The following is a 19,543-nucleotide window of genomic DNA, read 5'->3' as shown; positions in this document are numbered from 1 at the left end:
TCACCATAGGTTTCCGCCCTACAGCATCTTGGTATCATGAGCCACGTTGATCATGTTTTTGGAGCCACTACCCCGTGTTTTCTAGCTTGATTTTGTTGAATTCGTCCTAAATTTCGAAAATCCCCACCAAAAATAGCCCCAAATTTTTTTGTGATTTGTTGGTTTGATGATGTTTTGTTGGTTTTGATCCATGGATTTGCTTGGTTTCAAGTGGATCTAGCATTTCCCCAAGTTTCCCCATCTTTCATCCACGAAATCACGTCAATTTTGACCCCGAAATCTCCATTTTTCGCTCAAAATCGCGCCCCGGATCGCGGATTTCGCGTTGACCCCGACCCACCGGATGACTAGCGTTTTACGGACGTCCGAAGCCCCAGGAACAACTGGATGTCCGACCTTTCCCGGACGACCGGAACCCCGAACCCGAACCGAATTTACGGATTTCTGACCTTCCCGGACGTCCGACGGCCGGACATCCGACCTTTCCCGGACGTCCGTAACCTGTAGTTTCAGACTTCAGCTGATTTTTGTTTTGTCCATAACTAATTCATCCGAACTCTGATTTTGACGTTCTTTAGCTCATTTTGAAGCTGTTGACATCCCCCATCCCACAAAAATACTACCAAAACCATTTGACTCCATAAAATTTAAAATTTGGCAAGTTTGCCTAGGCCCTCCACCATATCATCCGCATAGCCACCACCGACTTCCGCAACCTAACCCATTTTGTTCACCATAGCATTAGTGGTTGCTTGAGTAGTGATTCGAGTCTCCTAAGGTGTTTCGGCTACTTAGGGACGATTGCTTCTTCATCAACCACCACAACCGCTTTCTGCTACCACCATATGACTTTTGTCCTTGAGATTTTGAGTTCGCGGTTTTTCCGTTTCCTAAGGTGTTTCGGCTACTTAGGGATGAGCCTCCATCATCTTGGTATCTACATCAAGAACACCGTCACTCCTCATCACAAAGGACGGTAACCTCAATGACACCATTGTATATTCCCTTGCAATTGCATTGTTAACCCCTAGCCCATTTTGCGTTACTTGCTTACCGAGACTAGCCATTTGATTATTGCCGGCAACGTGACTTGTGCACATTAGTGATCATACCTTCCATTACATACCATACCATATCATCTTGGTATAATATCATCCATTGTGTCTCAAGTTTGTTCCCGCATATACACAATTGCTATCTTGGTTTGTGCATTGTGCAAAAAGTGGCCATACAAAAAAAAGAATAAGCTTTTAAGCAAAAGAAAGAGAGCAAAGAGCTTGTAAGAAAGTGCCATAGCATCATACCACATTGCATATAAAATTGTCATATCCGATCATCTTGGATCATCTTGAGAGACACACCGGGAACCATACATACATAGCATACTTGGAATACAAAGCTTATCCATTTTGCATCTTATAGATTGTGCACAAGTGTCGTATCTGCCTATTGAGCAATCATGCTAGCGTCTCTCTTGAGTTGTGCAACACGAGCGTTTTCCGTGGATTCCACATTTTGTGCTCATTCCTTGGTTGCACGACCCCATTTATCTATCCATGTGTGTGTTTCCGTGTACCATTATTTTCTATTGGTCCATTTGTTTCACTTGCGAATTTGTGTATCTCTTTCAACATTATTGACTCTTGCTAACATTTTGCATCAAATTTTTGTGCCACTATCCTCACCAAGCTCCACCCAAAGATTTACTTGTGTAGGTGTGAGAACCAACAAGAATTGGTACCAATAGTGCTATTTCATTGTCCGCATTTGAGTGAACTTGATTCATTGTCAACATCGGTCAAGGTACATTGGTATAAGTTCTTCTCTTTCTCCCACTCATATTTGCTCGAGTCTTGTGATGGATAGGCAAGGCATTTCATCTCCGGTCTACGACAACAACGACGGCGTGAACAACTACGTCAACAAAGCGTCCATCTTCGATCTACAACGACAAATGCAAGGCACACAATCAATATTGCGAGAGCGCATAGAGAACATCTACATTGACATTCGTCACTCCGAAGCAAGGAAAAGGGACTACATCGACAAGAAGCTTTCCGCACATAAAGAGGAGCAAGATGCAAGGATGGAGGAGATTAGAGCCTTGATCAAGTCTTCTTCCCCTTCGTCATCCTCAAGGCAGCGACATTCAAGACACAAGTCTTCAGAGCGCGAAAGTGATGCAAGTGCAAATCATCCTCGTCCACATCTACATGGCGACCACCATCATGTTCGTGATCAACATCGTCATGAAGGGCAAGTCACCTCCAAGCATCATGTGCACGACGACGACGAACGACATCTTCTATGAGCTCAAGCACGACACCGACATCATCATCATGAAGATGCTCCACAAGCACAAATGCACAAGTCCCAACAAGCCCTACCTCACGCCAAGTCGATGCTTCAAGAGCAAAAGAGAAGACCGCGAGACGAGCACCACCAAGACGGAGATACGGCTACATCAACCACTTCGGCATCTTCGCGAAGTGTTCTCAAGGCATCTTCGCCTTTGGACATACGGCATCTTCGCCTACTTCCCATGAGTTCGCGTACATCGACATCCTCAACAACAAGGCGACCACCTACAAGCGAGGGCGACACATCCATCTTCGGAAGCCCCCCAAGGAAGATGGCCGAGCATGGGAAACTCCCTTCGGTCATGGAGACGACCTATGAGGTGCCACATCATATGGGCCTCCCACACCAAGACGGTGACAAGACGGTCGAGCAAGGGCCATCCCCTTCGACTACGGCGACGAGCGTGAAGCTCTTCAACAACATGAAGATAACACCCATATTGGACTCATACTCCAAGTCAAGCTACGCGACCGCACATGGAGACATTTGCACCAACATCTCTCCGAAACCCACATATGTTTAGATGCCCCAAGTGCCATGTGAGGAGAGCCACCACCACATGAGTGACATGAGTGACTCCACCATACGTGACATTGAGAGCATTTCCTATGAGAGGATGAGTGTGACCACCACTATCCCCACACATGAGAGCATGCCACACATCCTATGTGAGGTTGAGCGCCATTTGAGTGACGGCACCAACCATATGAGTGAGAGCATCCTTGAGGGAGTGAGTGAGCCACAACACATAGTGAGTGAGGTAGTTGACACTGCATGTGAGGCCACTATGATTTCTAACAACTTAACCTCTACTCCTAGTGTGTTCTCTTCTTTGGTGCTAGGTCTCCTACATGACGACACGCCTATCCTCAACGAGTCCATCCCTCCAATGGAGAAATCGATGGCCATGGTGGATGATGATGCACCCCCCACATGGTTCCATCAAGATGAAGATGACAACGAGTGGATTTTCAACACCTCACCTACAAAACATGAGCGACGCTCCAAAGGTAACATAGGTGATGGTGCTTCTCTTGTCCCACTAGTGGACTCTCTTGACATCAATTGCTCCCATGATGTTTATTCACCTATTCCCATGCTTCATGCTAGTGAGACTTCTTCATGTCATGACTTACCAATTTATGATGAATACGATGATGAGCATGTTGAGTTGCCTAGTTGTGATGCTATGCTCCATAGGATATCATGTGAAAATTCTTTTGGTCACATCATGTTTGACAACCCATTGAACTTGTCATATGCTATAAGTGAGATCTCCCATATTGCATCATTACAATCTCAACATAGTAACTATGCATGCCCCATTAAAATAAATCCTATTTGCACTTATGGCATAGATGACGAGATGATGGTCATTGGCTTTTGTTTTTCATGTGATGATATTGCCAGGCTTCCTTTACATGATTTGTGCAATTCATCTACTATGCCATGCCATGATCACATTGAACCAAGTATGCAGTGTTTTGCATGTTGTCAATATTCTCCACGTGATGTTTCTACTCTTGCTCATGAGGAGACCCCCATAGTTTCCTCATATATATTAGGAGATCTTGATGCATTTCATACTTTGCATGATTCCCATAATTGCGTGCACCATATGAATTCCATGAATAACAATGCTCTAGATATTTCTTGTGATGCATTACACAATTTGAGTCTCCATTGTGCTATACATAATAACAAACCTATCATGATGGATGACATGTTTCTATATCACACATCTCATTTATTTGAGCATTGGATATTTTGTGCTAACCGACACATGCACATGCGCATCATGATGGATGATGTGTACATATACCATGCACACACAATTTTTCCTTTGTCTTTGTTTTGTGTAGGTACTCATGTATACTCGTCAACCTCTCAATCCCAAGAGTTGACGAAACGAGCTCTTGAGAGCAACAATGCTTTGGGATCACGTGAATTGTCCTTACAACCATTACCTTCGCGCAATAACTACGCGCATCTCTTTTACTTGTCTCTCACACGGCTATGGGATATCTACCACTTGTCACCTTATGCCCATTCTAGCGTGTTCACTTTGCATGTTATGCTTGTTTCTATGCCTTTGCCATGCAATTGTGACCCTTGTTTGCATCTACCCATGATTCACCATTATGCTACTTCCATGTGTATTTGCATGCTTGGTGGAGATCCTTGTTGCTATTGCCATGTTTATCATGTGCCACAAGCTATTGATGCTTGTTGTGTTGGGAGAGTCATGATGCCCCATTGCTATTTACATATGGCCTCTCGCCAATACATTTATGATATTTTTCTCATATCTTGCTTTCATGCTTGTGATATGTCATGTCCATTATTCATGCCCACTATTTGCACACATGACATGCTTGCCATGATTCCGTCTAGTAAGTTGCATCTTCGCACTACTAGCTTGCTTAACTTGATTGCTATGATTGCTTTCTATGTTGCGTCACCCATGTTCCACTCTTACTTGCTATCTTGGGTTGATGACATATATGCTCATGCCTCTCACATGATATATCTTGATCATTGTCTCGTGTGTCCATTAGTTGCCTCTTACATATCCACTTGTATTGAGTGCAAGCGTACTATGCTTATTGCTCTTGGAGACTTTGACATATTACTTGTGAAGCATGCTTGTTTGATCGAGCCTCTTGTATTTGGTTGTTCTCACATCATATGCCTCCATACTATGAAATGCTCCCTTGTACTTTATTATGATGAGCATGATGCATACACTTGTTGGGTATCTTACCACATGAATGATAGGTTTTGCATTTCCGCTAACCTCATTTGTTTTTCCGAGTGTTTTTCATGTTCTTTCGTTTTGAAGGATTCACAAGGCATTACCGTCATGAGAGATATTGGCTATTTGAAGGCATACATGATGTACAACTCCAAAATCTTTGGGAACTTTCTTGAGGTGAACTCCTTCTCTTTGAGCCATCCTCAAATACGCATATTGGATGGGTCACTCTTTCATTGTTGTTTCCTTCTTCTTGTCTACATGATACATCTCATGAACGGAGGAGCGACATTGGGGATTGGCTACATGGACCTTCACATTGAGGAGCTCTCGCACTTATTGGATGCACCTTTGGAACTCCACTCATGCCTCGACATCGAGCTTTGGTACACCAACACCTCCATATTTGTTGATTGTGCTCATACATGTCATGCTCGATGGACATATCATAGTCACCACATGTTTGCACCCCATGCATGGATTGAATCACATTATGATTGCCTTGTTGCATCTTGTATTCCCATGTCATCCATGATATATGAGCTTGTTCACTTCCTTAGCAAATTTGTTGTGATCTTCCTTGATGGCATATTCATACATCATGATTATATTGCCCATCATCAATTGCATGATAACATACACATGTTGAGCATCCATTGCCATATTCATGCTATTGATAAACCGTCTCACTATGACATCATTTTGCACCGTGGTTGCATTAATAATATTCACAACACATTTGTGTGCACAATGATTGCATTTCCTCCCATGAATGCTTTGCATCTCATTCTAGATCATCTTGATAAGCTTCATGCGCTTTGTCACGACCAATCTTGCCGCACGAACTCATTCTTACATTTTGGACACTTTGTGTGCGCTAACCATTGTATTTCCGAGTGTTTCTTGTGTTTGCTCTTTTTGCATGTCTATCACTCCGGCGACACCTTGCACTACTTGGATTGCGCCATGTCTTCAACTTTGCCCAACTACAAGTCCGTCTACGACAACCATTTCCATGGTGATGAGGATCATGATCCGAGGTTGGATCTTTAACAAGGGGGGGGGGAGATGATGCGGAGCATCCCACGTTCATCCCCATGTACACTTCGACTACTCTCCAAGCCCCAAGTGGACATATGACGAGACCTCAACTATACGCCATTAGGCACAAGGTGAACTCGCTCCTCTCCGAACCTTCACTTTCTATGTGAGACATGGCTACTACCTCCAACGTGTGTGCTATGCATGATCAGGTACTTAGAAGAAAGCCATGGAGCCACCACATCCAACGGAAGAGCTAGCGAGGACGCCGAGTACAAGGATCAAGAAGAAGCAGCCGACAAAAGCTACAGCGGCCGGACGACCGGATAATGCCGGACGTCCGACGCCTGGACACTCAGTGAGCCAGAAGGGCCAGCCGATGAAGGCTACAGCGGCCGGACGACCGGCAAGTACCAGACGTCCGACAACTCCCAGCCGCCGGACGACCGGGACTCTACAGAAGAACGACACTTCCCCAACAGAACCGAATTTACGGAAGTCCAAAGACAACCGGACGTCCGGACCTTCCCGAGCCTCCGGACAACCGGAACCCACCGGACGTCCGACGCCTGTCTGCGCACAGTGTATTGGACTGAGTCCATGTATCCCCCAACTTACCCCTTCATGGCCCATGACTATATATACTCCTCCACCTCCTCCTAGTTAGGTTTAGCATAGTTTTAGCTCATATTTGTGTGAGAGCCTTGCTCATCCACTTGGATACTTCTACTCGGACTTCACGATCTCTTCGTAGAAGATCCCCCAAGCAGATTCAAGACCCCTTTCTAGGGAAGACCATCAAGACCTCCTCACGGAGAAGAACGGTTCCTTTGTATCCTTACCTTTGTTGATTGTGGATCATGTGTTACTCTTTGTTTTCGGTGATCTAGCACTTGTGTGATTGATTCCTTGTCGGTTTAGTGATTCTCTCTCGTTTTCCCCGTGTTTCCCCTTTGTGCTTCTGTGTGTTCTTCGTGATTCCCCGTACGATCCACTCCAAACGTGAAAGATCGTCACCATAGGGTTCCGCCCTAGAATAGAGCCCCAGGAGACGGTGGTGTTTCTCACCCACTTCGTCCGCGGGCTGGGATTCCCCCTCCACCCGTTCGTCTACGGACTGATGTTTTACTACGGGCTAGACTTCCATGACTTGGCCCCCAACTCCATCCTCAACATCTCAGCATTAATTGTCATGTGCGAGGCCTTCCTCTGCATCCCACCTCACTTTGGCCTATGGCTGAAGACCTTCAATGTGAAGCCAAAGGTGGTGAGCGGCCAACAAGCGGAGTGCGAAGGCGCCATGGTGGGCAAGATGCCAAATGTCACCTGGCCCGAAGGCTCCTTTTGTGGAGACTGTAAAGGGGTGGCAATCGGGGTGGTTGTACATCACCGAGCCGCGCGGCACCAACTGGGCGGCGACCCTCGAATTCCGCTCCGGAGTCCCCATGCGGCTCACCTCTTGGCAAGCGAAGGGTATGGCCTGGGGCTCAGCGGATGAGCTAACGGGGCTCCAGACGTGTGTCCAGAACATGATAAGTAAGAGAATCAAGCTTGTCAACATGGTCCAGGTTATGCTCTTCCGCCGGATCCTTCAGCGCCAGCATCGGACTTGCAATTTGTGGGAGTTTGACCCGGCCAAGCACCAGACGCTACTGGAGCTCTTCGGCATGATGCACGAAGACCTCTGGAAGGTGCTCTTCAAGGTCGGCGAGGTACCGCCGCCCATGACCGAGGATCGTGGGCTTAGCTCAAAACGCCGGGCTAATCCGGTAAGTTTCTTTCATGTTTTCAAGGTATATCCTTTACTAGCATATCTGAGAGAGGAATCTAAGCCTCCCTACCAATTCTTCAGGCCTGGGTAGAGATAGAGGAGCAGATTAACTGTATGGCTCCACTGCCCGAATATCCAGAAATGCCTATTCTGACGAAGATGCTATTTCTGGCACCTTATGAGGTGCCGGAGAAGAAGGCCAAGAAGAAGGCCCCAGGGACCATAAGTGGTCTCCGTCGCAAGGGCACTTCAGACGTGACGTCCGAAGACGCCGAGACGCACTCCTCCACCGAAGACGACGAGGAAGAGGAGGAGGAAGAAGAAATCCATTCCCCCCCTGCCGAGGGGAGAAAGAAGAGGAAGGCCTCCACACATGGGGAGGCCGAGGCATCCAAGAAGGGGAAAACTTCCCTTCCGGACAACTCCGCAGCGGCTACCAACAGCGGCGGGGAGTGGGAGCCCAGGGTCAAGCCCCTAGCCAACTTGTAAGTGTCCGTACAGAGTAATATATCTGTCATTTTTACTTTATTGTTTTTAATGTGCTAGATCATGCACTCACAGCCCGGCCCAGTCCAACATCGCGTTGTTCTCCTCTTTGGAGGGATCGCTAGACCCGTTGGCGATGAACAACGACTCCCTTCCGACGGCCTCCTCCCCCAAGGCCGCGGACAACACCGAGGTGTTGTCTCGAAGGATCCCAAGCCAGGGAGAGGATCAGGAGGCCATCCCGGTGGTGCCGGAGGGTAAAACCCCGGTTACCGAACACATGGGGGGATAGACCCCTATGGACACCGACGATGGGGGCCGTATCCAATTCGGGCCCCAGCCGAATACTGCTCCGGGGACCCAAGTAGCTCCAGATTCAGGCAGGACGCCTCTTTCGAACGAGGGGGTCGAGCCAACTCCACCAGTGACCTTTGTCCATCCAGAGGCACCAGATAGATTACTGGAAGCGCTACAAGGCGCTTCCATTGTGGAAGAACACCTTACTCTTATGAATACGGTGATTGAGAAGGTCCCGTCCGCCAAAAATGGACTCAGCGAAGCCTGCACTAGCCTTCTAACAGGCTTTCAGGTAAGTAATGTAATTGTAGAAAGAATATCGCAGTGTACACAGTAGCCCCTGATACTCAGTTCGGTGTTCGGAAAGAAAAGCCGAACAGAGGATGAAAATAATTTTCGCAGGAGTCTAACATAAGGTGACTATGTGAATAAGCAGGCGTCGCTGCTGGCTGCTGCCGCTCATACTGCGGAGGTCTCCGTACTGAAGCAGAACCTGGAGCAGGCCAAGGAAGAGCTCGGCCTCGTGAAGAAGCATCGGAAGAAAGCAAAGGTATGCAATAACCTGCGTGTATAATTAGGAAGGATGAATGTTTCATACTGACTAAAGTGTCATGAACTTTGTTAGGGGCCATGACCGAGGTGGCGGCCCTCAAGAAGTCATTGGCCGAGGCCGAGGACAAAGCGGCCAAGGAACGCGCCGTGCGCGAGAAGCAGGAGGCCCGGGTCAGCGAGATCCAGCAAGAACTCTAGGACGTCGTCAACAAGTACGAGTCCTTGGATTGTGATTCGAAGACTCGAGAGTCCGAACTTGCCAATGCCCGCCAGAGCACACAACATAACCGAGCCGAAGCCCAGGTCGCCCTCTAGGAAATCCCGGCGGCCAAGAAGAGTACGGCGGGTGATGAGGACATCAATACCATTGTTACACCCACAACCCCTGCTGCTATACATACTGGACCAATTACTAGAGCTCGCGCACGCCAACTAAATTACCAGGTACTTTCATTTCTTGGTAATGATTCTAATGTTCATTAGAATATGATGCTGCCTAAATTGGATACATTTGTTTTGCTTACAAATGAAGGGCTTAGCTTGGAGAAGGGTGAACATTGGAGCAAGAACAATCATGGAGATGATGGCATGCGCAAGGGGAACAAGAACGGAGTTATAAGTGACGATTTCAGGACTTTGAAGCCACCATAGTGGTTGCATGAACGCTTGGACGAAATATACAAGATGCCACTTCATAAATTTCGTCTGGAGGCTACTCTAGGTGCTGCGTCACCTTATTATTGGGCCAGGCCCATGTAATTTTGAAATACATAAGTATAGGCTATTTTTAGAGTCCGTATGTGTGGGGAAACAAGAGATAGGGTTGATTTCGGACCCCTCCACCAAGGGCCACGAAATTCCCCCCCTCTTTCTCCATATATACAGCCCTTAGGGCATCGTTTAGACTTTGGGTTTTGTTTAGATTAAAGTTCGCCATAGCTGCAACTTCGCGTACTTCGTCTGTGTTCAACGACCAAACAAAGGCGTCACAGAACCCCACCTTGATCAATAAAGCTTTCCTCTTATATTCAAAATATCCAGATTGCAATCCCTCTTTACCGTCAATTACATCAGACAGAAAGTGATGGGTATACTTTACTGTGATCTTGATTGTTCTTTGTTTGCCTGCAGGAAACAGACCTTCGTGGTCAGGTTGATCGTGCTCCGGCGTGGTCAATAACCTATCGGAGTTGGTTTAGCGATTGCTAAGGCGCGACGTCCTCGCACGTTCGTAGTCGGATTGTGAAAGTTGACTTCCTCTAAAACGATAGCCACCATCTCATCGAAAGACGGGACACCTTTGCCTCTATCAAGTGGTATCAGATTTCCAGGTTGCTCGGTGAGATTTTACCGTTTTTCATAGTTTAGATCGAGTCTGTTCTTCATACCTATAGTCCACGAAAAAGCCAAAAAATAGGGTTAGTTCATCCCATCCGAACCAATTTGAGCCTTTGCATAATCTTTTCTGTATTTTCTTTGTTGAATTTGCTGTTGCATCGTCATGTCAAGTTGCTGGTCTTAGCGTCTAGTCCTTCAGAGTTTCCAGTTCTGTTCATAGGTTGTCACGTCGTCATTGCTGCCATATACCACCACCACATATTCACCGCCAATCCGAGTCCATATACGCCACCACATATCCGCCGCCATCACGGCAATCCAAGTCCACCTGCAACATATATCCGCCACCAGTCTAAGTTCCACCAGATTCATCTCCGCCACCAGTCCGAGTTCCACCAGTTTCATCTCCGCCACCAGTCCTATTCCGAGTCCAGTATTTCGTTACTCTGTTTTGGATTTCCAGATCACGCCATACTTCGAGTCATGACAGCGAAGGACTCCCCAACTTCTGTGCTACGCTCAGTAGAGAAATAGTTAAGTCTGGAAAATTCTGGCTAGGCAGTTTTTAGACCATTTGTAGACTTTTTCGGAAACAAAATGTTGCGGAGCAAAAAAAAGAGGGGAAAAGTGCAAAAAAAGGAAAAAAAAGAGAAAAAAATTCAGAGTGTTCTCCTCCCTTGTTTACATGCCGCGCCGTGATTTTGTTGGTGTTCTAGGCTCGCATGTCTAGCACAGTCTAGCCTAGGACCAACACAGTATCGTCGTTGAGCATTTATTCAACTTTGCATCTCTGAATTGATTATTGCTGACCCTTTTTGATGAGGACATGACTACCTTGGATATGACCAAAAATATTGCATACATGCATATTTGTCAGGTGATTTCTAGTGCAAACTATTCAATAATCTATTTATGTTATCCAGAACAAAAATAGATCACACACTTTTGTGTTTTGTCTAATTGCAGGTGTAGGGGACATTTGTACAATCCACATATGAAGATAAGGAAGAAAAAAATGTTTATTTTGTGTTCAAAAAGTTCTCTCACGTCACTTTTGGCCCAAGAGAAGATAGAGTCCAAGTCTCTCACGTTCTGGACCCAGATTCGTACTGTACAGACATACCTAACTCAAAACGTCAACAACTTTTTCATACGGACTCCTAATTGGGTGATTCTTTTTTTGTTGGAAAGTAGGTTTCGTGCTCTTTCCAAACCAATTGGATTCACCTTAAAATTCTTTCGGAGCATTGAGTTATGGACGAAACAATCTTATGCTGCAGCAGAATCTGAGTCAAACTACAAGTCCAAAGGTGTTACGTCACCTCCACTTGGGCCCATTGGCCTTGTACGACCTAGGGTTAGTTTTAGGCTGCCTTGGGATGTCCTCCCACCTCCTTGGCCGCCACCCCTTGCACCTATATAAGTAGATCCATCGAGTAGCTTTTCCATTGGGATTTGTTTAGTTAAAAGTTAGCCATCGCAACTTCGTGTACTTCGTTTGTGTCCAACGAGCAGACCAAGACCGCTTACGGATCCCCACCATTATCAATACTTCATCCATATTCGCAATATTCAGATTGCTTTATCATATTCTTGCATGTTCTTTGATTGCTTGCAGGAATAGACCTTTGTGGTCAGGCTGATCGTGCTTCCAGCATCGTCAGGAATCTCGGGAGATTGGTTTAGCGATTGCTAAGGCGCAACATCGTGCATGTTTGTAGTCGGATCGTCAAAGTCGTCTCCACCAAATCGATAGTTATCATCTCATCGAAAGATCGGGACACCCCACCTCTATCAAGTGGTATCAGTTTTCAGGTTGCTCGGTGAGAATTTCCAGTTTTCCCTAGATTAGATTTATTTTCTTACCTAATGTCCAAGAAAAACCACAAAAAAAGTTAGATCTATTCATCCTTTGTCCAAACCAGTCCAAGCCTTTGCAATTTTCTTTTTATTGTTTGCATTATTGAATTATCGGTTGCATCGTCGTGTCGAGTTGTTGGTCTTACTGTCTAGTTCCTTTGGAGTTTCGAGTTCTGTTCACATTAGTCACGCCGCCGCTGCATCATTATCCCTTCCGCTGTCCACCATCAATTTCCACCACGTGCTACGCACTGTTCATTGGAAAAAGGGAGAAAAAAAGATAGAGAAAAAAAGAAAAAAAGGAAAGAATAAAAAGAAAAAGAGAGAAGAAAAAGAAAAAAAGTGTGAGAAAAAAAAAGAGAAGAAAAAAATTCAGATCTATCTAGAATCAGTCCCGTACCTGAATTCGGATTGCAATCTATTTTGCGCACTGTTCAGTAAAACAGGTATATCTTCCTCATACGAAGTCCGTTTTGGCTCAAAATCGGCTTCTAAATAGGTCTTTTTGCCCTCCGAAGTTCGTGTACACAGCTTGTTCCACTTTTTCAGGCCAGTTTTAGAATCCATTGACTCCTCATATCAATTCGGAATTGAGTGATTCTTTTTGCATTGGAAAGCTTGAGTTAGTAGCATTCATTGAAAAGTTATCAGAAAATTGGCTCAAACTTTTCAAGAGGAAAGTTGGAGAGAGAGTTGTTGTATATCCTGCTTGGCAGTCGTTTTTCATCGTTATCTTTACTGCCGTTGTGATCTTCACTTATATCTTGCTGTCCAGAGCTACTTAGTATCCTTCATTGATGCTAGTTGTGCTACGTCGTGACCTCATTAGTGTTCTAGCCTCGCGTCTCTAGTTCGGTCTAGCTTAGGACCAGCATAGTACCGTCGTTGAGCGTTTATTCAACATTGCATCTTTGAATTGATTATTGCTAATCTTTTGCTACCATTTATAGCCAACCCAGCTCCACATATTTCTACACCGTGTATACGTCCGTTCCCCTGGCAATCGCTTTACACAATCTTCAGAGTTACTTGACACCGCTGGTTGCCTGTTACCACCTGCCGCATGGTAAGAACTTATAAGATATTGATATTTGCTTTACTGTGAGCACACAACCACATCCTAGTAGTTCATAGGAACATTATTCTCCAATTTTGTTTCTTGTTTCTACTAATCATGACAGGTTCCGGAGATAGAAGTTCTTGGACGACGGACACATCTTCACCATCACGAGAGTTGGGACAACACACACAAGCACATGGTCAGGTTATCTCTTTACCGTCATTTGAGGGTAGATTCAATCCTGCTATTTATCTAGCTTGGGAGCTTGAAGTAGAACAAGTTTTTCGTCACCATGACTTTTCTGAACTTGAGAGAGCACGAGCTGCCACTACAGCATTTACTGGTTTTGCTTCTGTTTGGTGGAGTGTGCATTGTAAGAAAAACATTGATAACCAACCCACAACTTGGAAACATTTGAAAGATGTAATGAGACAACAATTTTTCCCTCCTTACTATCGTCGTGAATTGCTTCACAAATTTGAACAATTTAAACAAGGCAACAACACTGTTCATGCTTACTACCAAGAGTTCAAATCTTATTTGCATCATTGTGACATAGAAGAATCTGAGAATGATACAATGAATAGATTTTTTGGTGGTTTGAACCATGATATTCAGGCAAGATTTCAGTATATTCCTCATTGCATTACTGGTATGTATGTTCGTGCTTGTACCTTTGAGAGACAGTTACAGGAGGATGCATTGGGTGACTACAACAACTACTATTCCAGTTCATGCTCACCACCGCCGGTTGGTTCCTCCACCGTTGCACCTACTAGAGCAGCCCCACCTTGGATTGTGAGCGCGACATCATCTCAAGAGTATGGTGCATTGTCTACGTCTGTACCTACATCAGCTACATCTTTGCGACAAGGTAACAGTAAAGGTATTTATGATATAACTTCACATGAGAATGATGCATCCCTAGTTAACTTGAATGCATCATGTCTTGAGTTACCTGGTGATTTGAGAACATCACCTATTTTAGCGAATCTTGATACTGTCATGAATGCGTCATGTGATCAAACAACTGAAATACCAACAATTTTTGTTGGGATGGTTTAATGATGAACATTGTCAATCTTTTGAAATGAATAAGAGCTTCACTTATATGCGCAAACTGAGTTGCAATATTTTCATGCCTTCTACTTCTTGTGCCAATTTTTTGGCTTTAGATTTTATGAACTTTGCAAGTTACTCATCTATTCATGTGTCATATATGCAAAAATCGAGGGAAGTAAAAATGGATGACATATACATATACAACATGTACACCTTGTCTCTTTTGTTAGCCACATTTCAGATTAAGCAACGCCGAGGACGGCTTTATTTTCAAGAAGGGGAGGATGATGAGGACATGACTACCTTGGATATGACCAAAAATATTGCATACATGCATATTTGGTAGGTGATTTCTAGTGCAAACTATTCAATAATCTATTTATGTTATCCAGAACAAAAATACTACACACACTTATGTATTTTGTCTAATTGCAGGTGTATGGGACATTTGTACAATCCACATATAACGATAAGGAAGAAAGAGATGTTTATTTTCTGTTCAAAAAGTTCTCTCATGTCACTTTTGGCCCAAGAGAAGATAGAGTCCAAGTCTCTCACGTTCTGGACTTAGATTCGGACTGCACAGACATACCTGACTCAAAACATCAACAACTTTTTCATACGGACTCCTAATTGAGTGATTCTTTTTTTATTGGAAAGTAGATTTCGTGCTATTTCCAAACCAATTGGATTCACCTTAAAATTCGTCTGGAGTGTTGAGTTGTGGACGAAACAATCTAATGCTGCAGCAGAATCCGAGTCAAACTACAAGTCCAAAGGTGTTACGTCACCTCCACTTGGGCCCATTGGCCTTGTATGACCTAGGGTTGGTTTTAGGCTACCTTGGGACGTCCTCCCACCTCCTTGGCCGCCACCCTTTGATCCTATATAAGTAGATCCATTGAGTAGCTTTCCCTTGGGATTTGTTTAGTTAAAAGTTAGCCATCGCAACTTCGTGTACTTCGTTTGTGACCAACGACCAGACCAAGACCGCTTACGGATCCCCACCATTATCAATACTTCATCCATATTCGCAATATTCAGATTGCTTTATCATATTCTTGCATGTTCTTCGATTGCTTGCAGGAATAGACCTTCGTGGTCAGGTTGATCGTGCTTCCAGCATCGTCAGTAACCTTGGGAGATTGGTTTAGCGATTACTAAGGCGCAACGTCGTGCATGTTTGTAGTCGGATCATCAAATTCGTCTCCACCAAATCGATAGTTATCATCTCATCGAAAGATCGGGACACCCCGCCTCTATCACTTTTTTCTACCATATTATAAGCCTTCCCAGCTCCACATACATCTACGTCGTGCATTTGACTCTCCCTGGTAATCGCTCTATCCAAGCTTTGAGAGTTTTGACTACAACGGTTGCCGATCACCGCCTGCTGCTGGGTAAGAACTGGTAAGAATTTGAGATTTGCTTGAAGGATTTGTGACACCCACCACCACCTCTTGTTAGTTTTCTGTAGGATCATATTCTTGTGTGTTTCTATTGCTGCTAACCATGCCAGGATCACAAGCCGACGAGACTGACTGGGAGAACATGACGAATAAGGGGTTGCATGATAAATTTCAGCAAATGATGAGTGGACAGGTGCAAGATGTGCTAAACAGATTTGAAGAGGCCATGGAGAATATTGATGGCATGGAGAAGACGTTCGAAACAAAGCTCGATAACAAGTTTAATGAATTGCTCGCGCGTCTTCCACCACCACCACCCGCTGCACCTAATGCACCTCTACAAAAACAACAACGACAACTACCTCCACGTCGCGAAACAGCCCTCCGCCGAGCGAGCTGTGTCCCTCTTTCCTTTGGCCAAACTGTTGGTGTTGCTGTTGATACTTCTGTCGCTCCTGCTGCTGATGCGGAGGAGGATGATTATGTGGGAGATTACAAAGATGAGGTTGATCAAAATTAGAACTATGTGCAACCACCAGGTCGTCCACATGTAAATAATCACAATGGTAGGGCTCTCCCTCAGGTACGAGATCATGACCATCTTCCTAAACTGAAATTGAATATTCCACCATTTGAGGGTAGATATGTTCCTGACATATATCTTACTTGAGAGTTAGAAACTGAATAACGATTTACATGTTTACAATATCTTGAGGAGAGACGGGTTGCCGCTGATGTTTGTGCTTTCACTAGTTTTGCATGTGTATGGTGGTCTGAACATTGTAGATTATATCCTATTCCAACTACTTGGGTTGCTTTGAAAACTGCTATGCGTACTCGTTGGGTTCCACCTTATTATCAACGTGAATTGCTTCAAAAATTGCAGCGCTTAAGACAAGGGAAAAATTCTGTAGAAGAATATTATCAGGAACTACAAACTGGCATGATTAGATGTGGTATTGTTGAGGAGAATGAAGCTATGCTTGCACGTTTTATGGGTGGATTAAATAGAGAGATTCAGACCATTCTAGAGTATAAGGACTATACTAATATCACTCGTTTATTCCATCTTGCTTGTAAAGCTGAACGTGAAGTGCGGGATCGACAAGCATTGGCGCGAAATAACTTTTCTGCAGGCCGACCTTCATCATGGACACCGCGTGCATCTTCTACTTCAACTACACCAGCACCTCCATAAGGTGCCACCTCCAGCCGGATACAAGAAAGCAGTCACAACCACCATTATCTGCCAAGAGCGCACCTGTCGGGCCTCCACAGAGTTCTTCTTCTTCCATGGCATCAACAGGGCACACAAGTGATAATATTTGTCGTCGTTGTAAGGGAAGAGGTCATTATGCGAGAGAATGCAAATCTCAACGTGTGATGATTGCTACTGAGGATGGTGGGTATGAGTCCGCTAGTGACTATGATGAGGAGACTTTGGCTCTTATTACACGTGAAGAACATGGTGGAGATGATTCTGATCATGAGACGCAATACATGGCTCGTGAAGACGCTGACAGGTATGAATGTTTAGTTGCTCAACGTGTTTTGAGTGTTCAGGTCACACAAGCTGAGCAAAATCAGAGGCACAATTTGTTCCATACAAAGGGAGTTGTGAAGGAACGTTCTGTGCGTGTCATCATAGACGGAGGGAGCTGCAACAACTTGGCTAGCATGGAGATGGTGGAGAAGCTATCTCTCACCACAAGACCACATCCACATCCTTACTACATCCAATGGTTCAACAACAGCGGCAAGGTTAAGGTAACATGTACTGTTCGTGTGCATTTTAGTATCTCTACATATGCTGATTATGTTGATTGCGATGTGGTACCTATGCAAGCATGTTCCTTATTACTTGGTCGACCATGGCAATTCATTAAAAAAATTGTACACCATGGTAGAAACAAATGAAGCCTAATAGTAAACCATCTAGTGTTGCTTCTAAAATTAAATTGAAAAGTGCATGTTTACTTGCCACTAAATCTGATATTGATGAGATAGATTTCAGCAAATTTGTTTGCTATTCTTTTGTGTGCAAAGAGGCATTATTTTGATTCGAGGACGTCCCTTCCTCTTTGCCTCCCGCTGTCACTAACATTTTGCAGGAGTTCGCTGACGTCTTTCCACAAGACGTGCCACCGGGATTACCTCCCATTCGAGGGATTGAGCATCAGATTGACTTAATTCCCAGTGCATCATTACCTAACCGTGCACCATACCGTACAAATCAAGAGGAGACGAAGGAGATTATGCGTCAAGTACAGGAGCTGCTCGACAAAGGTTATATACGCGAATCCCTTAGTCCTTGTGCTGTTCCTATTATTCTAGTGCCGAAAAAGGATGGTACATCACGTATGTATGTTGATTGTAGAGGCATTAATAATATTACTATTCGTTATCGTCATCCTATTCCTAGGCTAGATGATATGCTTGATGAATTAAGTGGCTCTACAATATTCTCCAAAGTTGATTTGCATAGTGGATACGATCAAATTCGTATGAAATTGGGAGATGAATGGAACACAACATTTAAAACTAAGTTTGGATTATATGAGTGGTTAGTCATGCCTTTTGGGTTAACTAATGCACCTAGTACTTTCATGAGATTAATGAACGAAGTTTTACGTGCTTTCATTGGAGGATTTGTGGTAGTTTACTTTGATGACATATTGATTTATAGAAGATCTTTGGAAAAACATTTGGAACATTTACGTGTTGTTTTTATTGCTCTACGTGATGCACGTTTGTTTGGTAACCTTGGGAAGTGCACCTTTTGCACCGACCGAGTATCTTTTCTTGGCTATGTTGTTACTCCACAGGGAATTGAAGTTGATAAAGCCAAGATTGAAGCTATTGAGACTTGGCCGCAGCCCAAAACGGTCACACAAGTGAGGAGTTTTCTTGGCCTCGCTGGATTCTATAGGCGTTTTGTGAGAGATTTCAGCACCATTGATGCACCTCTCAACGAGCTTACAAAGAAGGATGTGCCTTTTGTTTGGGGTACCGCACAGGAAGAAGCCTTCACGGTATTGAAAGATAAGTTGACACATGCTCCTTTACTCCAACTTCATGATTTTAATAAGACTTTTGAGCTTGAATGTGATGCTAGTGGAATTGGATTAGGAGGTGTGTTATTACAAGATGGCAAACCTGTTGCATACTTTTCTGAAAAATTGAGTGGGCCTAGTCTGAATTATTCTACTTATGATAAAGAATTATATGCTCTTGTTCGGACTTTAGAAACATGGCAACAATATTTATGGCCCAAAGAATTTGTTATACATTCTCATCATGAATCTTTGAAACATATTAAAAGTCAAGCTAAACTGAATCGTAGACATGCTAAATGGGTTGAATTCATTGAGACTTTCCCTTATGTCATTAAACACAAGAAGGGTAAAGAAAATGTTATTGCTGATGCATTGTCTCGTCGCTATACTATGCTTTCACAACTTGACTCCAAAATATTTGGTTTGGAGACCATCAAAGATCAATATGTGCATGATGCTGATTTTAAAGATGTATTGCGGAATTGTAAAGAAGGA

This window comes from Triticum dicoccoides, chromosome 2B (assembly GCF_002162155.2).
Source record: "Triticum dicoccoides isolate Atlit2015 ecotype Zavitan chromosome 2B, WEW_v2.0, whole genome shotgun sequence".
Lineage (NCBI taxonomy): Eukaryota > Viridiplantae > Streptophyta > Magnoliopsida > Poales > Poaceae > Triticum > Triticum dicoccoides.
This window is presented reverse-complemented; position numbering follows the sequence as displayed.